Genomic DNA, 23,589 nt, shown 5'->3' on the forward strand with positions numbered 1-23,589 from the left:
GCTCAAATGCTCTTTAATACTAATCAACGTCACACCCTTGCTAGGTGATGGATGGAATATATAGATAGGATTTGGGGGTTTGAGCCCCTGCTGTCCCTTACTAAGTGCATGAGCTTGGTCAGTTTGTTCATCAAATATTGAGTGGGGAAAATACTCCTTTCTGGGCACCATTCTGGGTCCTTGGGCTAGTGCAGGAGATAAGCAGAACAGTCTGACGTCATTGTGAAGGTCAGATGCTAGCGGGCATAGACAGACAACAAACAGGAAACACGGTAATTATGTAAGTTAAACATGAGGGGTGCTGTGGAGTCAGACGCACTGTCTTGTGCCACGAGGGTGGCCGACACGTGCTGTGGAAGAGAGAAAACATGGAGCAGGATTCACAGGACGCACACAGCAGGATGAGGGAAGACCACAAAGGTCTACCCTCTGCAAGACCCCACACACTCTTATATAATATGTGGATGACACTCACTGGCTCTGCTTGCCAGGATGGAATGAAACAATACATGTGAAAGGGCCATGTAAGTCATAAATCATGAGAAGAATGTTTACTGTTTGAGGAAGAATGTTTTCATCCATATGACCCCGAGTTTAACATAAACTCAATATTGGCGCAAGAAAGTGATGAGGGACAGAAATTCACATTTGCCACGTGTCTACCTTGTGGCTCTTACTGTGTAAGCCTTCCACCTCAGGACATCTTCTCATTTTCACAGTGAACATCATTATCCCAGTTTGGTGGCTGAGAAGTGACCTAACCCACCCAAGGTCAGGGCACAGAGCTGGGAGATGCTGGTGCCAGACTGAGGCTCCGTCTCTGCCTTTCTGGGGCTTTTTCCTCAGGAGATTCAGTGTGTAAACCTGGTGGATGACCTCTCAAATTCCTTCAATTCCAACAGTGCACGGAATCTCAGTGATTACTCTGCTGAGTGAGGATAATTGGATGACCCAGAGAGAAACCCGTCTCTGAAGGAAATGAGCTCCTTGGCTTCTTATAGCTCTCCTGGCAACACAGATCTAGGGGGAATCAGACAGCAGCAGCCTGGCGGGTCAAGATGAAGGGGAGGGCGGCAGAGGATTGACTCAAGGGGCTTCCTCCACCTCGTGGGGTCCTAGAACCCATGAAGATAAAAGCATGGGTATTGAGCTGCCACTTTGAAGCCTCTGAATCGCTAAATAAGAAAGGTTGGACCACAGCTGAAGAAGCACCTTCTGACCATGCACAGCTGAAAGCACAAGGTGGCTTAGAAAAGGCAGCAGTATATCTATCAAGATCCAAGCATGTGCACAGGAAGAACCCACAAGTATGTTGAATATTGCTTGCCAAGAATTGACCAGGAAAAAACAGGGGTTTTTCATGCTTTTATCCCAGTGTTTGAGGTTTTGAGATATTAAATCACTTAATATTATAGGTAACATAGTGTTTTTTGGCTGTTAGCTCCTATCTGATCCCTGTCAGGTTATGAATAAAGATAGTCTGATTTACATATTTATTAGCTACATTTTACAAGACAGCAGCGTCCTCATGTCTCCCATGGTCCACAATCTGCACTGACTGGCAAGGACATTTAAAATAAGCCCCTGTCACAAACTCTTATTTATACTGGTCATAGCGATAGCTGTGCATGAAATTATAATAGAGAGACGCTCGCACAAGTCTGTGCTGAATATCAAGTTTAAGTGCAATGAGGTCATTTGGTGAGTCTGTGACTCTTCTAATTAGGTAAGGGAGATACTGATACCACTGAATCCCCACCTCAGGACACAGTGCCCAGATCAGCTCACAGAACAAAGGTTCAGATTATAACATCCTGTCTGGGTTCAGTGGCACCTATGTCTTTTGCAGAAAGACTTGTCACTTTGAGGGGACATTTAAGGGGGCCCCAACATTCATGGCGGTTTGTTTAGAACCCCTTGAATCACTTGACCACCACTGCAGAGTTTCAGTCATTCTGGGAATACGGGCTCCTTCAACCAAGAAAGCACTGAACACAATTAGTTTCCTAGTCCAATTTCCTTCGTCTTATAGAAAAATGTGCTAAGTCACTTTAGTCATGTCCAACTATATTCAGTCCTATGGACTACAGCCCACCAGGCTCCTCTGCCCATGGGGTTCTCCAGGCAAGAATACTGGACTGGGTTGCCATGCTATCCTCCAGGGGATCTTTTCAACCCAGGGATCGAACCTGAGTCTCTTATGTCTCAGGTTCTTTACCACTGTCACCACCTGGAGAGCCCCTAATTACTTTTATATTTTAACAAGCATTCCTCTTCACAGACATAGAGGTACCTACAAGTGGAAACTATTTGGTAAAAAATACAGGCGTCTTGACTGAGGAGGAGTCTGTGATGGTAGAACTGGTGCCCTTCACCCCTCCCCTAGGAGGAGACTCCTAGTGTCTTTTCATTTCCTAGAACACAGACGCTCACCTGTGTTGCAGGACCATATAGCAGATAGGCATAAGAGAATAAAATTCTGAATGAATCCAAATTTTCATTTTCTAATTACATCTTGGGGCTTTCTTTTCTCAGTTCAGTTCAGTTGTGTTGACTCTTTGCGACCCCATGGACTGCAGCACACCAGGCTTCCCTGTCTCACCAACTTCCAGAGTTTGCTCAAACTCATGTTCATCAAGTCGGTGATGTCATCCAACAAGCTCATCCTCTATTTCTTTTCTAACTACTGACATAATAATAATTGTGTGATGATTCAAATATCATGTGAGTGACATAGCCACCATTGGACCCACGTTTTGACTATGAAAAAGAAAATCTCTTAACACTGTACTGCTTAATTTGTTAATCCAACAACTTACTGGCCTACTGCCTACTTCCCTGGCCATGGGAAGGACTTGAAAACAATATGGACATTTGGCACAAATCTTTGAAAGAGGTATTCATTATCTGTTTTCTCAAGAGAGCCTGGAAACAACTTTATATTCATTCCAAAAGGAGGCATCTTTTGAGAAGTCACACCAAAGGTAACTTGCATCCTTATCTAATGAGAGCATCACAGGCGGCTTCAAAGATTTGCTGGGGACTTGAAGATCCTGTTTCTGGGGCATCGGTTCTCTCTAAGCTGCTGCAGTTCAGGGTTTATTCATTGACTCAGGGGTTCACTCACTCACTCAGAGTTCATTCCTATGAACATAGATTAAATGTAAGAGGACACAATATAAATTTAGGAATTGCTGGGTGGCTCTCCAGAGGTAAAACACTGATAGTTATTTTAAAGTCCCTTGTGACAGACAAGTCTTTGGTTTTTCTTCACTTCTGTGAGCTCAAAACTGGAATCTTCCAAACTGAGCTTGACCACCTAAGGTCAGGGACCTCCCTCAGACGTGTGGCTCTTTTGGAAAACTGGATGCATTCTTAGATCATCTCCAGCAGGCCTCCTGTGAGCTGACATCCAATTTCGAGCACCTGTCTTTCTCCTTGAGTGATTCAAGCAGGTTGAAGCTCCTTGAACAAGGCTTTCTCTCCAACATTTAACCTCCTGACCAGAATCAAGACACTTTCAGGAGGGACCCCCAAACTGCAATGGGCCCATCAGGGGTTTCTCTGAGATGTTCAGTTATAGCCTGAGAGGGGCACAAGGGATGCAGACCCTGTGAGGCACAGGGAGGTCAAGGGAGGGGCAGGGAACACTGCAGGAAAAGATGCAGGTGGGCTGGGCTTGGCAGAGAAGGACCCGGTCCAGAGACCAGGAGGGTCTGCTGACCTCACCTCCCCTGCGTTCTCTCCTCTCCACTGCACACAGACAGGGTTCTCCCGCTACCATTCTTCTCTGTCATCCCCTCAAAATCACCATTAATAGAACATTTGGATATTGTGTACGAAATCTGCAAATTGTATCTTTATGTGAGAGGGAGAGAAAATAAAAAAGAAATGAAGGCTATCGAGAGGACAGGAGATAACAAGTGTTGGCGAGGCTGTGGAGAAAAGGGTATCCTCATGCATTGTTGGTGGGAGTGCAAATTGGTTCTGCCACTATGGAGGTTCTTTACAGAATTAAAAATAGATTTAATTTTCAAATATATTAAAAATTACCATTTTAATCCAATTAAAAATTATTTATTTTAGAATAATTAAGAATTGCTACCATATGATCCAGCAGTCCCACTTATGTATATGTCCAAAGGAAATAGAAACAGTACCTGGAAGAGACATCTGCATTCCTGTTGTCATTGCAACATTATTTCCCACAGCCAAGAAATGGTAACTTCCCAGGTGGCACAGAGATAAAGAATCTGCCTTTCAATTCAGGAGAAAGGGATTTGATCCCTGGATCAGGAATATCATCTGGAGTAGGAAATGGCAACCCAGTCCAATATTCTTACCTGGAAAATTCCATGGACAGAGAAGTCAGGTGGGCTACAGTGCATGGGGTCACAAAGAGTTGGACATGACTGAGCATGCATTCATGCAAAAGAAATGGTAGCAACCTAACTATCCATCAGTGGATGAATGGATAAAGAGAATGCCATATATATGTACAATGAAATAGCACTCAGCCTTAAAAAAAAAGAGAGAGAAAATACTGCCACTTGCAACAACACAGATGAACCTGGAGGATATTATGCTAAATTAGATAAGCTGGAAGTAGAAAGATAAAATACCTTATGATCTTACTCATATGTGAAATCTGATAGACTCAGAAGCAGAGTAGAATGGTGGTTGCTAAGGGCTGGGTGGTAGGGAGAAATGGGGAGCTGTTGCTCATCGGGCACAAAGTTTGTTATGCTGGATGAATCAATTCCAGAGAGCTTATGTACAGCCTGATACCTAGAGTTAACAATACTGTAATACATACTTGAAATTTTCTAACAGGGTAGATCTTAAGTGTTCTCACTGGAAGGAAGAAGAAAAGGGAATAGAGACACAGATAGAGAGAACAAACATTTGAACACCAACGAGGGGAAGGGGGAGGAGTGAGACAAATTGGGAGATTGCAATTGACATATACATGCTATCGATACCACGTATAAAATAGATAACTAGTGAGAACCTACTGTATAGCTCAGGGAACTCTGCTCAGTGCTCTGTGGTGGCTTAAATGGAAAGGAGAGCTGAAAGAAGAGATGATGTATGCACCCATATAGCTAATTCACTTTACTGTGCAGTAGAAACTAACACAGCATTGTAAAATGATGATACTCCAATAAAAATTAATTAGCAACCTCCCTGGTGGTCCAGTGGTTAGGAATTTGCCTTCCAATGTAGGGGATGTGGGTTTAATTCCTGGTCAAGGAACTAAGATCCCACATGCCGAGGAGCAATTAAGCCCCTGCCACAACTCGAGAAGCCCAGAGACTGCAATGAAGGCCCAGCACAGTGTACCACCCCCCCCCCCCGCAAAAAAATAATTATAAAGGTAACTATGTGAAATGATGGACCTGTTTCTGCTAATTAGTTTGATTGTGGTAATCATTTCACGGTGTATACAGACTTCAGAACTTCATGTTTTTACCTTAAATATATACAATCTTTATTCATCAATTTTCCCTCAATAAAGCTGAAAAAATGAAAGTAGCATAACTTGTCAAGTACTTACTGAGTCTCAGGACCAGCCCGCCTTGAACTTGACTTGTTCCTCTTATGGAATTTGATGGTTAGCTACAGTCCATGGGGTCTCAGAGAGTCAGACATGACTAAAAGTCTAACACTTCTACTTTTACCACACTCAAGTGGGTAGGTAGCTCACCTCCAGCTAATAAAAGCCAGACTCTTCATGAATAAGGAAATCCCAGAACTACTGGCAGCAGACACCCAGAAAGTTATTCCACAAAGAAAATGTCTAGGCTGAAAGCTCTATAGATCAGCCAATTGGAAGAGAAGATTGATCGATATGAGAGTAAGGAAGCTACTTAACCTCTCCACACCTAAGTGTCCTCAGCTTAAGATAGAGCTACACATATGAGCCCACAGTGTTGTCACAAAGACAGAAATAATTAACTTGTAAAAAGATTTTCAGAATGTAAGTGCTCAGTAAGTGCTAACGTTCATATTACAGCAACGCCATATAGAAAAAATAAAAGAGGATCCTGTCTCCAGAAGTTTGCCTTCCAGTGGGAAGGCAGGGGTTAAAATAAACAGAGGGAACAAATAAGATAATCCCCATAGTGGAGGTGAATGCTCTAGAAACTTTAGAAGAATTTTTCCAAGTTTTCTGGAGACTAAGGAAAGACTCCCAGAGAAGATGGCACTTGAACTAGAATCCTGAGGATGCGAAGCAGAGGTGTCTTCACAGGGACACATCCTAGGATCAACTTCCCCACCCCCCACCCCCAGGCCAAAGTACTGAAATATGCAGGCATACAGGGACTGGAGAACAGTGGACTTCAGTTCAGTCGCTCAGTCGTGTCCGACTCTTTGCGACAACATGAATCACAGCATGCCAGGCCTCCCTGTCCATCACCAACTCCCGGAGTTCACTCAAACTCATGTCCATCGAGTCGGTGATGCCATCCAGCCATCTCATTCTCTGTTGCTCCTTTCTCCTCCCGCCCCCAATCCCTCCCAGCATCAGTGAGTCAACTTGTCCAGTGAGTCAACTCGTTGCATGAGGTGGCCAAAGTATTGGAGTTTCAGCTTTAGCATCAGTCCCTCCAATGAACATCCAGGATTGATCTCCTTTAGAATGAACTGGTTGGATCTCCTTGCAGTCCAAGGGACTCTCAGGAGTCTTCTCCAGCACCACAGTTCAAAAGCATCAATTCTTCGGCGATCAAAGAGCAAATACTTCAGATCTTGTACTCTTATGTTGCACATAAGTCAAGTATAAAATAAACCAGCAATACGATTTTTAAATGGCCAGAAATTTGAAAATTCAGGCAGGCAAAAACCAATTCACCCTTCTTAATTAACTGTAGAGAAGAGTTGATAACATCAGCCTTCTTGTTTACAAGAAAGCATCAGATATTTCTGCTCCTTAGCTGTTATTTAATTCCAGAGTGATAGATTAACACTGAATATATGCTCTGGAAATTATCCTAATTAAGTAAATAACATACAGGATCTGAAACAAACCTCAAAGCAGTCCCTGTCCGTGTTAACCTCGATCCAATGTAAAGTTGAAAGTATTAAGTTTTACTTTTTTATTTTTTAATTCTTTTGGCTATGCTACATCTTTGCTGCTTCACACAGGCTTTCTCTAGTTGCAGAGAGTGGGGGCTACTCTTCATTGCGGTGTGCAGGCTTCTCATCACAATGGGTTCTCGTGCTGAAGAGCAGAGCTCTAGGGCATGTGGGCTTCAGAGGTTGTGGTACATGGGCTCAGTAGTTCCAGTCCACAGGCTCAATTGCTACATGGCACGTGGAATCCTCCCAGAGCAGGGATCAAACCCAAGTCCCCTGCATTGGCAGGCAGATTCTTAACCACGGAACCAGCAAGGAAGTCCAAAAGGAATTTTTAAGTGTCCTGTTTTTCAGTGATTAAAAAGCATCGTGACCCTCAGTCAGACATGGTGTCATTTCCTACTGCATTAGCCAGTGTTTTCTGGAGAAACAGAACCAGTAAGACTGATATAACTCCACATGTCTGTATCTATCAACCTATCTATCTGCCTATCATCTGCTTATCTACCTATAATCTATCAATGGGTCTATCTACCAACCTATCATCTATCTAGATTTACTTACTATAAGGAATTGGTGAATTCCTTATAACAGTGTTTATAGGGACACACTTGTGACTCTAGAGACTGAGTCCTCGAACCTGCAGTTGGCAAACTGGAGACCCAAGAGAGCTGATGATTTAGTTTCAGTTCAGGTTCAAAGGTCTGAGACCTTAGAAAGCAGGAGATGTAGTTCCAGCACAGAGTCTACCGGCTAGGGACCCAGGAAGAGCCCCTATTTCAGTTCAAGTCTGAAGGCAGCAAAAAACTAGTGTCCAACTTGAAGGCAGTCAGACAGAAGAAAATTTTCTTACTCATAAAGCCAGTCCTTTTGTTCTATTAGATCTTCAACTGATTGAATGAGGCCCACCCACAGCAGGGAGAGCAATCTGCTTTATTCAGTCTAACGACTCAAATGCTAATCTCATCACAAAACACCCTCATACACATACCCAGAATAATGTTTGACCAAATACCTGGGCACTTTGTGGCTCAGCTAAGTTGACACATAAAATTAGCCATCACCTATGTAGTTGCTGTGATATATTATTTGGCATTTGCACTGGCACATGATGGAATTTTTTTTCTGAAACTTTGTTTATTGCAATACCAAAGGTATTTGTTATATCCCAAACTGGATATATAAGATTTAAAATCAGGAAAGACATCTTCAGAGTTCAGAAAATATGATTTGCATATCCTTAATTGTCAAAATTTCTTTTGATTCTGCATTAAAGTATAATGTAACAGAGCATTATCAGAAGGGCTCCAAATATTGGTAATTTATAACAAACAGCTCCAAGGGTTCCAATAATGAGAGAGGAAGAGGTACTCTGTCATCACAGGACTTGACTCTGCTGAGTTTCCAAGGCAGCATATGGCTGTTCTTTATAAAATATGTATCATTAAAATCCTGTTCCTGGATAGAGCAGACCCACACAGTGCAAAGTAAAACAGAGTTCTGGCAGCACTTCTCTGGTTGATGTAAATAGCCGGTCCTGCTAATTCAGGACTGGAGTGATTTTTCTCCTGGTCTTTACCAGTCTTGGCTCTGCACATTCAGTTCAGTTCAGTTGCTCAGTCGTGTCCGACTCTTTGCGACCCCATGAATCACAGCACGCCAGGCCTCCCTGTCCATCACCGACTCCCGGAGTTCACTCAAACGCATGTGCATCAAGTCGGTGATGCCTTCCAGCCACCTCAATTGGTCACATTAATTGGTTAATTGTGACCTTTCCTTTGGACTGCGTGCTGTTTAAAATCCCCAGGGAATTTCACTTAAGGTTTAAAAAGAGCTCTATCACAATCATCCCCCAGAAAATCCTTTTCCCGAAATAGGAATAGAGTCAAGATTTAATGAAGATTTCTTCCCCTTCAAGTGTTCACTTGACCACTCCTTTTTTGCACCTCACATAATGTCTTAAGGATGTAGCGTTCATTCTAACATTATAGAGTCCTACTCTTGGCCACCTTGACTCCAGCAGCCAAGTAGCCCCCGATTGACTAGGCCTACTTAGTTGCACACTGAGTCGTGTGCAATTTGATCAAAATATGTATAAATATTTTTTGAAGAGATGGCTTATTAATAGGGAAGAAGATGTGTTATCTTACAATTTGTGAGACTAGCTTTAAGTGTTTAGCTTTGTTTTTCTAATATGGAAGAATCAGTCATCACTGGGGTATTTTAGAATCCTAAGGACATCAGAATCAAGAATCAGTTGTCTGATGCTTTTGACAATAACATGCCTTCAAAATTTTTGCTTCAACACTTTGAAAGCACTCATCTTCTTGTTGTTGTTCAGTCGCTAAGCCATGTCCAACTCTTTGCGACCCCATGGACTGCAGCAAGCCAGGTTTCCCTCTCCTTCACTGTCTCCTGGACTTTGCTCACATTTATGTCCACTGAGTCAGTGATGCTATCTAACCATCTCATCCTCTGCTACCGTGTTCTCCTTTGACCTTCAAGCTTTCTCAGAATCAGGGTCTTTTCCACTGAGTCGGCTCTTTACATCAGGTGGCCAAAGTACTGGAGTTTCAGCTTCAGTATCAGTCCTTCCAGTGAATATTCAGGGTTGATTTCCTTTAGGACTGACTGGTTTGATCTTCTTGCTGTCCAAGGGACTCTCAAGAGTATTCTCCAACACCACAGTTCAAAAGCATCATTTCTTCAGCATTCAGGCTTCTTTTTGGTCCAACTCTCACATCTGTACGTGACTACTGGAAAAACCATAATTTTGACTATACAGACCTTTGTCAGCAGAGGGATGTCTCTGCTTTTTTCATAAACTGTCTAGGGTTATCATAGCTTCCCTTCCAGTGAGCAAGTGTCTCTTAATTTCATGGCTGCAGTCACTGTCCGCAAGAAAATAAAATCTGTCACTTTTCCCAATTTTTCCCCTTCTATTGACATGAACTGATAGGACTGGATGCCATGATCTTAGTTTTTCGAATGTTGAGTTTTAAGTCAGCTTTTTCACTTTCCTCTTTCACCTCATCAAGAGACTCTTTAGTTCCTCTTCACTTTCTGCCGTTAGAGTGCTATCATCCGCATGTATCATTTTCTTATTCCAAACCAATTAAATATTCTGTGTCAATTCACTGATGTGCTTATGACCTTTTTAGAGAAGTTATTTTTTAACGCTATGAAAAATAAAGTGAAGTGAAGTGAAAGTTACTCAGTCGTGTCTGACTCTTTGAGACCCCATGGACTGTACAGTCCATGGAATTCTCTAGACCAGAATACTGGAGTGGGTAGTCTTTGCCTTCTCCAGGGGATATTCCCAACCCAGGAATCGAACCCAGGTCTCTCTCATTGCAGGTGGATTCTTTATCAGCTGAGCCACAAGGGAAGCCCAATAATACTGGAGTGGGTAGCCGATCCCTTCTCCAGTGGATCTTCCCAACCCAGGAATCGAACTGGGGTCTCCTGCATTGCAGGCAGATTCTTTACCAATTGAGCTACCAGGGAAGCCCTTTTAAACGCTATAAGTGAAAATCGCTCAGTCGTGTCTTGACTCTTTGCAGCTCCATGGACTATACAGTCCATAAAATTCTCCAGGCCAGAATACTGGAGTGGGTAGCCTTTTTTTAATGCTATACCTATTATTAACTTGAATTTGTGTTGACTATATTTTAGACTACTTATAAATGGTGAACTAAGTTTCTGAAATTAAGGTTTTTATTTGCAATTTTCTACAAAAAAGTGGAGACCAGTACCCTTCTAAACTGGATTGATGGGATTTCCCTGGCAATCCAGTGGTTAGATTTCACCTTCCAATCCTGGGCATGTGGGTTCAGTCCATGGTCAGAGAGCTAAGATCCCACGTCTCAAGACCAAATAAACCAAAACATAAAGCAGAAGCAATGATATAACAAATTTAATAAAGATTTTTTAAATGGTCCACATCAAAAAAAAAAATTCAAAAAAATAAACTGGATTGATGTCATGAGCACAATACTCCTGGAAGTCTACAAATGCTAATTGTGTGTTTTCATTCTGGTGGTCTTTGAGGTTTACAAAGAGGCTCCTGCAGGGCTTCCATGTGAGGGAGGAAGGATCTTCAAGGCAGCTCTGCTTCTAAGTCTTTTAATTATTGAGCTTTCATGAAAGAGTGCTGAATGGAAGGTCCAATACTATAAATATTTCTAGGCAGTCACTTAGGTTTCTTTCTCACTTATTTCCCATGACTTTTGTGGGAATAAACGACTTGATTTTTATATATTAATAAAACAGACTACTGTGTTTAAAATGAATAGTCAGCAAGGACCTACTGTCCAGCACAGGAACTCTGCTCAGTGTTCTGTGGCAGCCTGGCTGGAAGGGGGGCTTGGGAGAGAGTGGATGCATGTATGTGTATGGCTGAGTCACTCTGCTGTGCACCTGAAACTACCACAACATTGTTGATTGGCTATATCCCCATATAAAATTAAAAGTTTTAAAAATAAATAAATTAGACAATACCAAAATAAATCAAGCCCAGAATCTCAGTGGCTTACCCCAACCATGAATGTTTGCTTACTCATACCAACTTCTACGACTAACAGGTTGGCAGAGAGTCCCGCTTCACTAGACACTGAGCGACCGAGCGTGACTGCTGTTTGGGGAGCACAGAATTCCAGGTGCCTGGGAAGTAGAGAAGAATGGGATATTTGCAATGTCTGGATAATAATGTTTAACAGAACATCTCTCTTTTTCCCTTTATCTCAGACTCCTGACTTCCAACTCCCTCCCAACCTTTCTCTGGTTGCATGATATCTTGGACCCTTTCCCTGAAATTCTAATTGTGTCTGTCCTTACCCTCTCCCAACAAACTTCCATACAAGTTAGCAACTCTCCTACAACAGACATACGCACACACCCAACTTGCACAATAGGAAATGAGTGTCTGACAGTTGACAATGCTTATGTACGTGTAGTAGAAGCAATCGTCAGTAAGAAATGTGAGCATTCAGAATGCCTCAAACTTGTTAAGATGACTCATAAGAATTGGTTTTGATGGTCTCCAAGCCCTGCCATTCCATGCCCTTATATATTTGAAAATGGTTCGTAATAAATCCTCTGGTCATGTTTAGTACTACTGCCCTTGTATGTATTGTAGCAGCTCATTGATGACACTGGACCTGCTTCGATGAGACATATCTGTGTGTGTGTGTGTGTTAGAGGAGGGCATTAGCAGGATCATCCCCATCCAAATGCAGAAATAACAAATTCAACTGAAATGATCAGGCAGAATTTCCAAAATTATAGTTGTTCAACGCTGGCAGAGGTACAAGGAGACAGGCATGCTCGTACATCACAGGTGAGATATGGACTCTAAACCAACTTTCCTGAAGGAATAATTTGGAGATATCTGTCAAAAGATTTTAAATTGTCCATAAACTTTGTTCCAGCACTTCCATTTGTAAAATTTGTTCCTAGGGGTAAGCACAAAGATTTAATTGTAAAGTTGTTCAGTATAACATTATTTATTATAGGCTTGAAACATCCTAGATGCCCAACAATAGTAAATCGAATAAATCATTTTATATTATTGGACACTACCAAACAGTTAAAATTACATTGTGGAAATACACTTATTGACATGAAAAGCTGTTCATGAGTTATTATTATATGTTTCCACTTTGGAAACAACTACACACACACGCTTTTTACCTTTGCATAAGATGATTTGACTTGGCTGATTTTTATCTTCTTATTCTAATTTATTTGAAATGACTTTTTGGCTGAGATATTTGAGTAAAAAACATTATTTTGAAAACATTTGAAATGCGGCATTTTTAAGGAGGTCTAGGGTTGATCCTAGAGCCAGACATCTTGGAATGTGAAGTCAAGTGGGCCTTAGAAAGCATCACTAGGAACAAAGCTAGTGGAGGTGATGGAATTCCAGTTGAGCTATTTCAAATCTTGAAAGATGATGCTGTGAAAGTGCTGCACTCAATATGCCAGCAGATTTGGAAAACTCAGCAGTGGCCACAGGACTGGAAGAGGTCAGTCTTCATTCCAATCCCAAAGAAAGGGAATGCCAAAGAATGCTCAAACTACCGCACAATTGCACTCATCTCACACGCTAGTAAAGTCATGCTCAAAATTCTCCAAGCCAGGCTTCAGCAGTATGTAAACCGTGAACTCCCAGATGTTCAAGCAGGTTTTAGAAAAGGCAGAGGCACCAGAGATCAAATTGCTAACATCCGCTGGATCATGGAGAAAGCAAGAGAGTTTCAGAAAAATATCTATTTCTGCTTCATTGACTATGCCAAAGCCTTTGACTGTGTGGATCACAATAAACTGTGGAACATTCTGAAAGAGATGGGAATCCCAGACCACCTGACCTGCCTCTTGAGAAACCTGTATGCAGGTCAGGAAGCAACAGTTAGAACCAGTCATGGAACAACAGACTGGTTCCAAATAGGAAAAGGTGTACGTCAAGGTTGTATATTGTCACCTTGCTTATTTAACTTATATGCAGAGTACATCATGAGGAACGCTGGGCTGGAAGAAGCACAAGCTGGAATCAAGATTGCTGGGAGAAATATCAATAACCTCAGATATGCAGATGACACTACCCTTATGGCAGAAAGTGAGGAGGAACTCAAAAGCCTCTTGATGAAAGTGAAAGAGGAGAGTGAAAAGGTTGGCTTGAAGCTCAACATTCAGAAAACAAAGATCATGGCATCTGGTCCCATCACTTCATGGGAAATAGATGGAAAAACAGTGGAAACAGTGTCAGACTTTGTTTTTTTGGGCTCCAAAATCACTGCAGATGCTGATTGCAGCCATGAAATTAAAAGACGCTTGCTCCTTGGAAGGAAAGTTATGACCAACCTTGATAGTATATTAAAAAGCAGAGACATTACTTTGCCGACCAAGGTCCGTCTAGTCAAGGCAATGGTTTTTCCCGTGGTCATGTATGGATGTGAGAGTTGGACTGTGAAGAAAGCTGATCGCCGAAGAATCGATGCTTTTGAACTGTGGTGTTGGAGAAGACTCTTGAGAGTCCCTTATACTGCAAGGAGATCCAACCAGTCCATTCTAAAGGAGATCGATCCTGGATGTTCATTGGAGGGACTGATGCTAAAGCTGAAACTCCAGTACTTTGGCCACCTCATGAGACGAGTTGACTCACTGGAAAAGACTCTGATGCTGGGAAAGGTTGGGGGCGGGAGGAGAAGGGGACGACGGAGAATGAGATGGCTGGATGGCATCACCGATTCTGTGGACATGAGTTTGAGTGAACTCCGGGAGTTGGTGATGGACAGGGAGGCCTGGCGTGCTGTGATTCATGGGGTCGCGGAGAGTCGGACACGACTGAGCGACTGAACTGAACTGAACTGAGGGTTGATCCATCCATGCATCATCCCTGCTCACCCCAAAACCCCCACTGGACAGATCACATAATCCTTGGTTAAATCTCTCTCATCTCTCTTTTCCAAAAGCTTTTTATTTTGTATTAGGGCATATCTGATTAATGTTGTAATAGTTTCAGGGGAACAGCAAAGGGACTCAGCCATACATATACACAGATCCATTCTCCCCCGAACTCCCTTCCCATCCAGGCTGCCACATCACATTGAGCACAATTCCAAAATCCTTTTTCCTTATTCATTTAAAGTATATCAGTGTGTACATGTGGATCCCGAACTCCCCAGCTGTCCCTTCCCCTCGTCCTTCCCCCACAGCCGTAAGTTTGCTCTCAGTCTGTGTCTCTCCTGTTACATTGTGCTCACCTAGCAAGCAGCTCACACTGCGGTTATCTATACCTGTGACTTTCTGCTTTCATTCATTTTATTCTCTCTTAGAGTGAATAACCGCAAAAGCCTTTCACAACTCTTTTCTCCAATACCTTGAGTTTAGATCTGTTCTCTTTTTCACACAATTCTACACTAGCCCCACTGTTCCAAGCATCATGAACGGTGTGTTAAAGCCTTCCTCCAGCCCACCTGTCCCATCCTTCAGAATTCTCATCTCAATAAATATTTGTTATTACAGAGCCTTGAGGGTCAAGTCTTATTCCCTTGTCCACTCCCACTACTCCAGTCATGGGAATGGGATTAGATACAAGACCAAAGTTGTTGATATTTACATGGAACTCATGAAAACCTGGAAAAATGATGAAACTCACACTGACGACTTGAGGAGTTATGAAAACTATTTTGAGAAACAATATTAAGCTTCCAGGTAAGGGCTTCCTTATCCTAACAGCTGGACTGTGGCCAATGTAAAGCTTTTGAGTAACCTTATATGTTTTTCCAACATTTGTCATGGGTATTTGGTTAATAGCTGCTGCTGCTGCTAAGTCACCTCAGTCGTGTCCGACTCTGTGTGACCCCATAGACAGAAGCCCACCAGACTCCCCTGTCCCTGGGATTCTCCAGGCAAGAACACTGGAGTGGGTTGCCATTTCCTTCTCCAATGTGTGAAAGTGAAAAGTGAAAGTGAAATCGCTCAGTCGTGTCCAACCCTTAGCGACCCCACGGACTGCAGCCTACCAGGCTCCTCCATCCATGGGATTTTCTAGGCAATAGTACTGGAGTGGCTTGCCATTGCCTTCTCCGTTGGTTAATAGGCAACTAGATAAAATTCTACACCAACAAGCCCTTCTGTTTCACTATCAAAGAACTTGAATGTCCTCACAAAAAAATCCTCTTGCTAACATTGTGCTGAGTACACCAATGAACGTTATTTATGTGGCAGGAGCAAATGGAGAAAATAGAGGCTGTTCTATTCTATTAGAAGCAAACACCCACCTTTCCTTTAGAGCAGCCTTTGTATGACTTGTGCTCTTCAGACTCTTGTTTCATGCAGTAATGGCCTTGCACGTCTGCCTGTTGAGGCAATTTGTCCTCCACCATGTCAGAATCAATGAGCATTCTTCATTGGTTTAAAAGCACTCAGTGAGAGACATTGCCCTGGAAGAAAGAAAAATATGACTGAGCTGAGAATTTTTCAGCACCTTCCAAAGAGCTTCTCCCCAGTTCTGCGCTCCGGTGGGGCTGCCTTCCTAAGGAAGTCATCTGTGTAAATACACGTGGAGCCTTCCAAGGCTGTGCACACATGAGCTACTTCAGGACCGTGTGGGTGCGAGTGACAAATTCTCCTGCTGGTTACGTTATCACACATCATGGCAACACTGAGGAGCCATCCATCTGGATTGGCTTTATACTCTGAAACATAAGGTTTCAGAATTGGGTTAAATGTACATTTAAGTGAAGGCAGTTTTTTGGGAAGAAGAATTGGCAGCAGTGAAGGTCAAAGCCAAACAGACATTGAAACGTTCAACACCTAAGGAGATAATATGTGACATAAGGGGATTTGTTTCATTAACTGCTGCCTCAAAGCTTCCTCTAGAAAAGTTCTTTATTTATAGATGCATATGCCTCACCCCAGTTAAAAATATACAGTTTAGATGGGAGCAAGAGGCTAAACCGTAAGGATAAGATTACGAAAAGAAATACGACTCTCGCTATAAACCCGATATCTTTTGGGCTGCCCGAGGGCCCCTTTAAATATAACATTACTATTTGTTGTAGGTAATCTCAGTAGAGACATCACCAAATTTACAATGACTGCTTTCAACAAGATGGCTAAACATTATTGAAATAATATGCCTGATTAAATCTGTGATAAATCAACTATACTTAAAGCTCCATAAGGCATTAGGGAGAGAGCCAACTCTTGAGAAAGAGTGACTACTGCATCAGCTGTTCTGCTATCAACAGCCATCACTGAGTTAAAGGCTTGTCTTATTTCATCAGCGAGAGGGATTGAAGAAGAGGAATTTAGGAAGGGATTGATGAGGCTGGCAGTCATGGATGACGATGTCCTCCACAGCGTATAGCCAACCAAGAGCCATGGGTTCTTTCTACTCCTTCTGAGAGATCATAACTCAAGAGGGAAGAACAGAGACCCATCAGGGGAGGGTTGGTCTACAGAAGGAAGACTATAGCAGCAAGTAGAAAAGTAGAAGGATGAAGCCAAGAGAAAACTGGATTGGAAGCAGATCTAGGTTCTCTGTGGGTCTTTGACACAGATCATGACTTCTCTGAGCCTTGGTTTTCCTACCTGAGCAATAGTGATCATTACATACAGAGTGTATTAGTTGCTGATGCTGTCATAACAAAACACCACAGACGGGATAGCTTAAACAATAGAAATGCATTTCTTCATAGTTTAGGAAGTGAGAGTCCAATATCCTGAGTTGTTTTCTCCTCTCCTTATATTGAGGTCCCTCTCCTTATATTGAGGTCCCTCTCCTTATATTGCAGACAGCCATGTTGTCATTGCAGATTTGTTTCTCATTGTGTTTTCACGTCATTATTCCTTCATGTGGTCACATCACTGTGCTCTCTCTGTACATCCAAATTACTTCCTCTCATCAGGATAAGAATCAGGAAGAATTGATGCTTTTGAACTGTGGCATTGGAGAAGACTCTTGAGAGTCCCTTGGACAGCAAGGAGATCAAACCAGTCAATCCTAAAGGAAATCAGTCCTGAATATTCACTGGAAGGACTGATGCTGAAGCTCCAATACTTTGGCAAGCTGATGCAAAGAGCCAACTCATAAGAAAAGACTCTGATGCTGGGAAAGACTGAAGGCAAGAGGAGAAGGGGATGACAGAGGATGAGATGGTCAGATGGCAAAAACTGACTCAACAGACATGAGTTTGAGCAAGCTCTGGGAGATGAAGGACAGGGAAGCCTGGCGCCCTGCAGTCCATGGGGTCACAGAGAGTCAGACATGACTAAGCAATTGAACAACAACAACAATCAGGATACCAGTCCTATCAGAGGAGGGCCTACACTAACAGATTTATTTAAACTTAATCATCTCTCCTCTCTCCTCTCTAAATAGAGCCACAGTCAGATCTAAGGGGTTATGGTTTTGACATATGAATTTGGGAGCAGGGGACATAATTCAGTCTACAAGACGAAGCAAATGTAAATATGCAAGGAGATAATGGGTATTCAAGCACAAGCAGATTGCAGGGTGCTTTAGAGCATGATTCATTATCACTTGAGAAAGAAATGGCAACCCACTCTGGTACTCTTGCCTGGAAAATCCCATGGACGGAGGAGCGTGGTAGGCTACAGTCCATGGGGTCGCAAAGAGTTGGACACGACTGAATGACTTCACTTCACTTCATTATCACTTGGAAGGAAATGATAGAACACTGCCCTAGACCTTCACCAGGAGCAACTGGCTCCTTCAAGCCTTCTTGTTGAGTTGGAAAGTAGAAAAGGAGGGCAGGGGTAACGGGAGGAAGGAGGGACACATACAGAACAATTTTAGGAATATTTTGGCCACTGGGCATCCATTCTGTTTCATATTTTTACTTTGATTTCCTTTGAGAACTTACCTCCTCTATAGAAATGTCCTGCATTACTTAGCTAACTGGTTAGAGTCTCCTGGAACATTGTGTCCTGCCACAGTGATGTAAGGATAAAGAAAAATTTTTGTGTTTCATTAATTTCTTCTGAAGAGCTTTGATAGCCCAAAATGTCATAATTCTTGCTTTTCAGTTGCATCCAACTCATTGTGCCCCCATGGACTGCAGCACACCAGGCTTTCTTGTCCTTCGTCATCTCCCAGGGATTGTGCAAACTCATTGAGTCAGTGATGCCATCCAACCATCTCATCCTCTGTTGTCCCCTTCTCCTCCTGCCTTCAATCTTTTCCAGCATCAGGGTCTTTTCCAATGAGTCTGATCTTTGCATCAGGTGGCCAAAGTACTGAAGCTTCAGCATCAGTTCTTCCAATGAATATTTAGGGTTGATTTCTTTTAGGATTGACTGGTTTGATCTCCTTGCAGTCCAAGGAACTCTCAAGAGTCTTCTCCAACACCACAGTTCAAAAGCATCAATTCTTCAGTGCTAATCCTTCTTTATGGTCCAACTCTCACATCCATACATGACTACTGGAAAAGCCATAGCTTTGACTATATGGATCATTGTCAGCAAAGTGATGTCTCTGCTTTTTAATATGCTGTCTAAGTTTGTCATAGCTTTTCTTCCAAGGAGCTAGTGTCTTTTAATTTCATGGCTGCAGTTACTGTCCACAGTGACTTTGGAGCCCAAAAAAATAAAGTCTCTCACTGTTTCTAATTGTTTCCCCATCTATTTGCCATGAAATGATGGGACTGGATGACATGATCTTAGTTTTTTGAATGTTGAGTTTTAAGCTAGCCTTATCACTTCTTTTTTTTTTTTAAACCTTCATCAAGAAGCTCTTTAGTTTCTCTTGACTTTCTGCCATAATGGTGGTGTCATCTGCCTATCTGAGGTTACTGATATTTCTCCTGGCAATTTTGATTCCAGCTTGTGCTTCATTCAGCCTGGCGTTTTGTCAGATGTATTTTGAATATAAGTTAAATAAGCAGGATGACAATATACAGCCTTGATATACTCCTTTCCAAATCTTGAACCAGTCTGTTGTTCCATGTCCAGTTCTAACTCTTGCTTCCTGACCTGTATACAGGTTTCTCAAGAGGCAGGTCAGGTGGTCTGGTAGTCCCATCTCTTTCAGAATGTTCCACAGTTGTTGTGATCCACACAGTAAAAGGCTTTGGCATAGTCAATGAAGCAAAAATAGATGTTTTTCTGGAACTCTCTTGCTTTTTTCATGATCTAACAGATGTTGGTAGCTTCATCTCTGGTTCTTCTACCTTTTCTAAATCCAGCTTGAACATCTGGAAGTTCTCGATTCATATATTGTTAAAGCCTAGTTTGAAGAATTTGGCGTGGTACCTTGCTAGTATGTGAAGTGAGGGAAATTGTACAGTAGTTTGAACATTCTTTGCCATTGCCTTTCTTTCAGGTAGGAGTGAAAACTGATCTTTTGTAGTCCTGTGGCCACTGTTGAGTTTTCTAAATTTGCTGACATATTGAGTGCAACAGCATCATCTTTTAGGATTTGAAACAGCGTAGCTGGAACTCCATCATCTCCCCTAGCTTGTTCATAGTAATACTTCCTAAGGCCCACTTGACTTCACACTCCAGGATGTCTGGCTCTAGGTAAGTGGTCACACCATTGTTATCTGGATCATTAAGACCTCTTCTATATAGTTCTTCTGTGTATTCTTGCTAGTTCTTCTTAATATCTTCTGCTTGTTAGGTCCATAACCATTTCTGTCCTATAGTCCCCTCTTTGTATGAAATGTTCCCTTGGCACCTCTAATTTTCTTGAAGAGATCTCTAGTCTTTCCCATTCTAATTTTTTCCCCTATTTCTTTACGTTGTTCATTTAAGATTGCTTCCTCATCTCTCCTTGCCATTCTTCAGAACTCTGCATTCAGATGGGTATATCTTTCCCTTTTTCCTTTGCCTTTCTCTTCTTTCCTCAGCTATTTGTAAGGCCTCCTCAGACAGACATTTTGCCTTGTTGCGTTTTTTTTTCTTGGGGATGGTTTTGGTCACTTCCTCCTGTACAGTGTTATAAACCTCCATCCATAGTTCTTCAGGAACTCTGTCTAATCCCTTGAATCTCTTTCTCACTTCCACTGTATAATTATAAGGGATTTGATTTAGGTCATACCTGAATGACCTAGTGATTTTTCCTACTTTCTTCAATTTAAGTCTGAATTTTGCAATATGGAACTCATGATCTGAGCCATAATCAGCTCCCAGTCTTGTTTTTGTTGACTATTTAAATCTTCTCCATCTCTGGCTACAAAGAATATAATCAGTCTGAGTTCCTGATTGACCATCTGGTGATGTCACATGTGTGGAGTCACCTCTTGTGCTTTTGGAGAAAGGTGTTTGCTATGACCAGTATACTCTCTTGGCAAAACTCTGTTAGCATTTGCCCTGCTTCATTTTGTACTCCAAGGCCAAACTTGCCAATTACTCCAGGTATCTCTTGACTTCCTGCTTTTGCATTCCAGGCCCCTATGATGAAAAGAACATCTTTAGTTCTAGAAGGTCTTGTAGTTCTTCATTGAACTGTTTAGCTTCATCTTCGTCAGCATTAATGGTTGGGGCATAGACTTGAATTACTGTGATGTTGAATGGTTTGCCATGGAAATGAACCGAGATCATTCTGTCATTTTTGAGATTGCACCCTAAGTCTGGTTTTCTGCCCTTACTGCTGATTCTTTTTTATTATTATTTTTTTATTTTTACTGATTTATTTATTTTTAGTTTTTTTTTTCTTTTCAAAAACAATTTTAGGAATCTTTACTTAAAAACAACCTTATCTTAAAATGGAGTAACGTTGGTTTTACGAGCAGCAAGCAAAGTACAGAAGCAAAAATGCATTACAGGAGCATTAAGTTCTACATTAGGTTACAGCGTCTAATCTGAAATCACACCCATAATATCATTTTTCAGGATATCTTGGAAATAGTTATTTCCCAGGATGTCTGAACCATAGCTACTCTATTTTGACTTTTAATTGTAAAAAAAAAAAAAATTTTTTTTTTAATAGCCAAAGCAGATTTCACCATTAATGACGTCAGTGTTTTTCTAGGTATGAGAAGATGCAAGAATTGGAACTCATAAAACCTTTTTCTGAAAAGATCTAACTATCTGAAGGCCTGTTCTGCCAGGTTTGTTTTTTTTTTTTTCAGAGCACAGAGTGCCTCATTCCTGATTTTCACCCTGAACTTCTTTCAGGGGGTGTTGAAGGTCAGCAGCTTTCAATGGTCATGATGTAATCTTTGTAGAGGCAGCTGGCAAGGACCAACTTCCAGTCAGCAGGGTCCCTTCATAGCCACATATCTGACCATGTGACACCATTTCATGGCCATTGTGTCCTGTGGTGCTGGAAAGGCTCATTCCCAGGTCTAGGGAAGTGATGGGCCACTCATTGTGCTAAAATTGGACCAGGCCTTGCAAGTAGCGTCTCTGGACTACTGTCTTACTAGCCTCCTGGTCCAGGAAAGTATTTCCTCTTGTTGCTTTTTCCCATACCCAGAGTCACATTATTACAATTATTGATCTCATATGGAACTGTCAGTTCAGCGTTATATCACAGGCTCAGTGAAACAAGTGACATAGAAAATAATATAGCCATAGCTACTTACTGCTGATTCTTAATGCTTCTCAAGATTCTTTCGTCAAATTCTCTTTTGCTCACAGTAGCCAGAGTTTGGGTCTATTGCTTACAACCAGAAAAGCCATTAACTGGTAACGAAGTGGAAGGGTGAACACAAAGAAGCCTGCAACAGAGGAGCAAAAATGGAGGGGAAATGGAGGGAATGGAGAGGATAGAAAATTGAAAGGAGAGAGGGACGAAGAGATGGAGGAAAGAAATGGATAAAAGGGATGGAAAAGAAGAGGAAGGATGAATGAATGAAAAGGTCACATGGCATAGCCACTCAGATCTTCCTTGAATGAAATCAGCTCTGTATCAAGAAAAGAGAATATGGTTTTCCTCGAATGCTTAACATACAGTTTCAGCTCAGTGAGACCTTTGTGTTCATGGAAACTAGTGCTGCCTTGGTCCACCCAAGTCATTTAACCCCAAAAGTTTTCACCTCCTGGAGCACCCTATGGTTATTAAACCTTATGTGGAGCAGAAATTTGCTCCCAGTAATGTATATGCTATGGAGCAGCTCAGCACAGATCCCCTAACAGACTTGCAAATATTTTCAAATTCATTGGGAGAGAAAGGGTGGAGCACAGAAACGATTCTCAAGGAGGAATCTATATCCCAGATTCTGGTCCTCAGCTCCATAGGTCCAGAAACTCAGCTTATCCAGGGGACCTAGAATGGGCCAATCACTTCAGACCAATTTATAATGTTGTGGACAGGTAGAACAGGATCCCGATTTCTCAGTTCAGAAATACTAGGTTAGAATCAGATCTGGATCCAAATGTAGCCCCTGTATTTCTTATCTTGTAACTGTTGTGCAAGCTTATTAACTTCTCTGAGTTTGAGCGATGCCTGTGATTGGTGTGAGGTTGCATTAGATATTCCCTGTGATGTGCCTGGACATTCGGAGGATCCACCACAAATCTCTTGTTGTCCCTCACTTTCTGTATCTGACTCTTCTCCTGAACCTCTTCAGATGCTCTCAGCCTCACCTGTTCTTGCTTCAACCCCTACAACAATAACCAGCTCTACGTGGGCTCTGACCTATTTCAAGCAGGGGTAACCTGGCAGTGTCTTCCGCCTGCCTATTTCTGCTCCTCTCCATCATGGCCATCCTATGGACTTGAGGTGTGGGAGGCTGCAAACCCTGCTTGGTGCCCACCTGCACATGGCCTTGAAGGGTATGGGGATTACCACCATAGAGTGACTCTTTGATGGAGAGACAGGACCCAGGATAAATCTTTCCGTCTTTCTCCATTCCCCTGTCCTGTGACCACTGATGAGGCTTTTCAGAGGTCTGTCCCTACATCCTTGGGCCCTTGGGCCCTTAGCATTTGGTTTCTAGTGGCACTTGGCTGTGGCTTGACTCCAAGGCATCCTTCTGTTGGTTTTTCCTCCTCCTCTCCCTCGCTCTCTGAGGTGCTTGCTCCCTACCTTGCAAT

General features: G+C 42.2%; 1 pseudogene; it reads right to left on the bottom strand.

Moving 5' to 3' along the window:
• Positions 1-236: 236 nt before the first annotated feature.
• The window catches only part of LOC148774574 (cytochrome b-c1 complex subunit 10 pseudogene), a 140,438-nt pseudogene continuing 117,085 nt past the window's right edge, over positions 237-23,589 (bottom strand).

Source organism: Moschus berezovskii, chromosome 21 (genome assembly GCF_049115385.1).
Source record: "Moschus berezovskii isolate FMDL1 chromosome 21, NW_MosBer_1.0, whole genome shotgun sequence".
Taxonomy (NCBI): Eukaryota; Metazoa; Chordata; class Mammalia; order Artiodactyla; family Moschidae; genus Moschus; species Moschus berezovskii.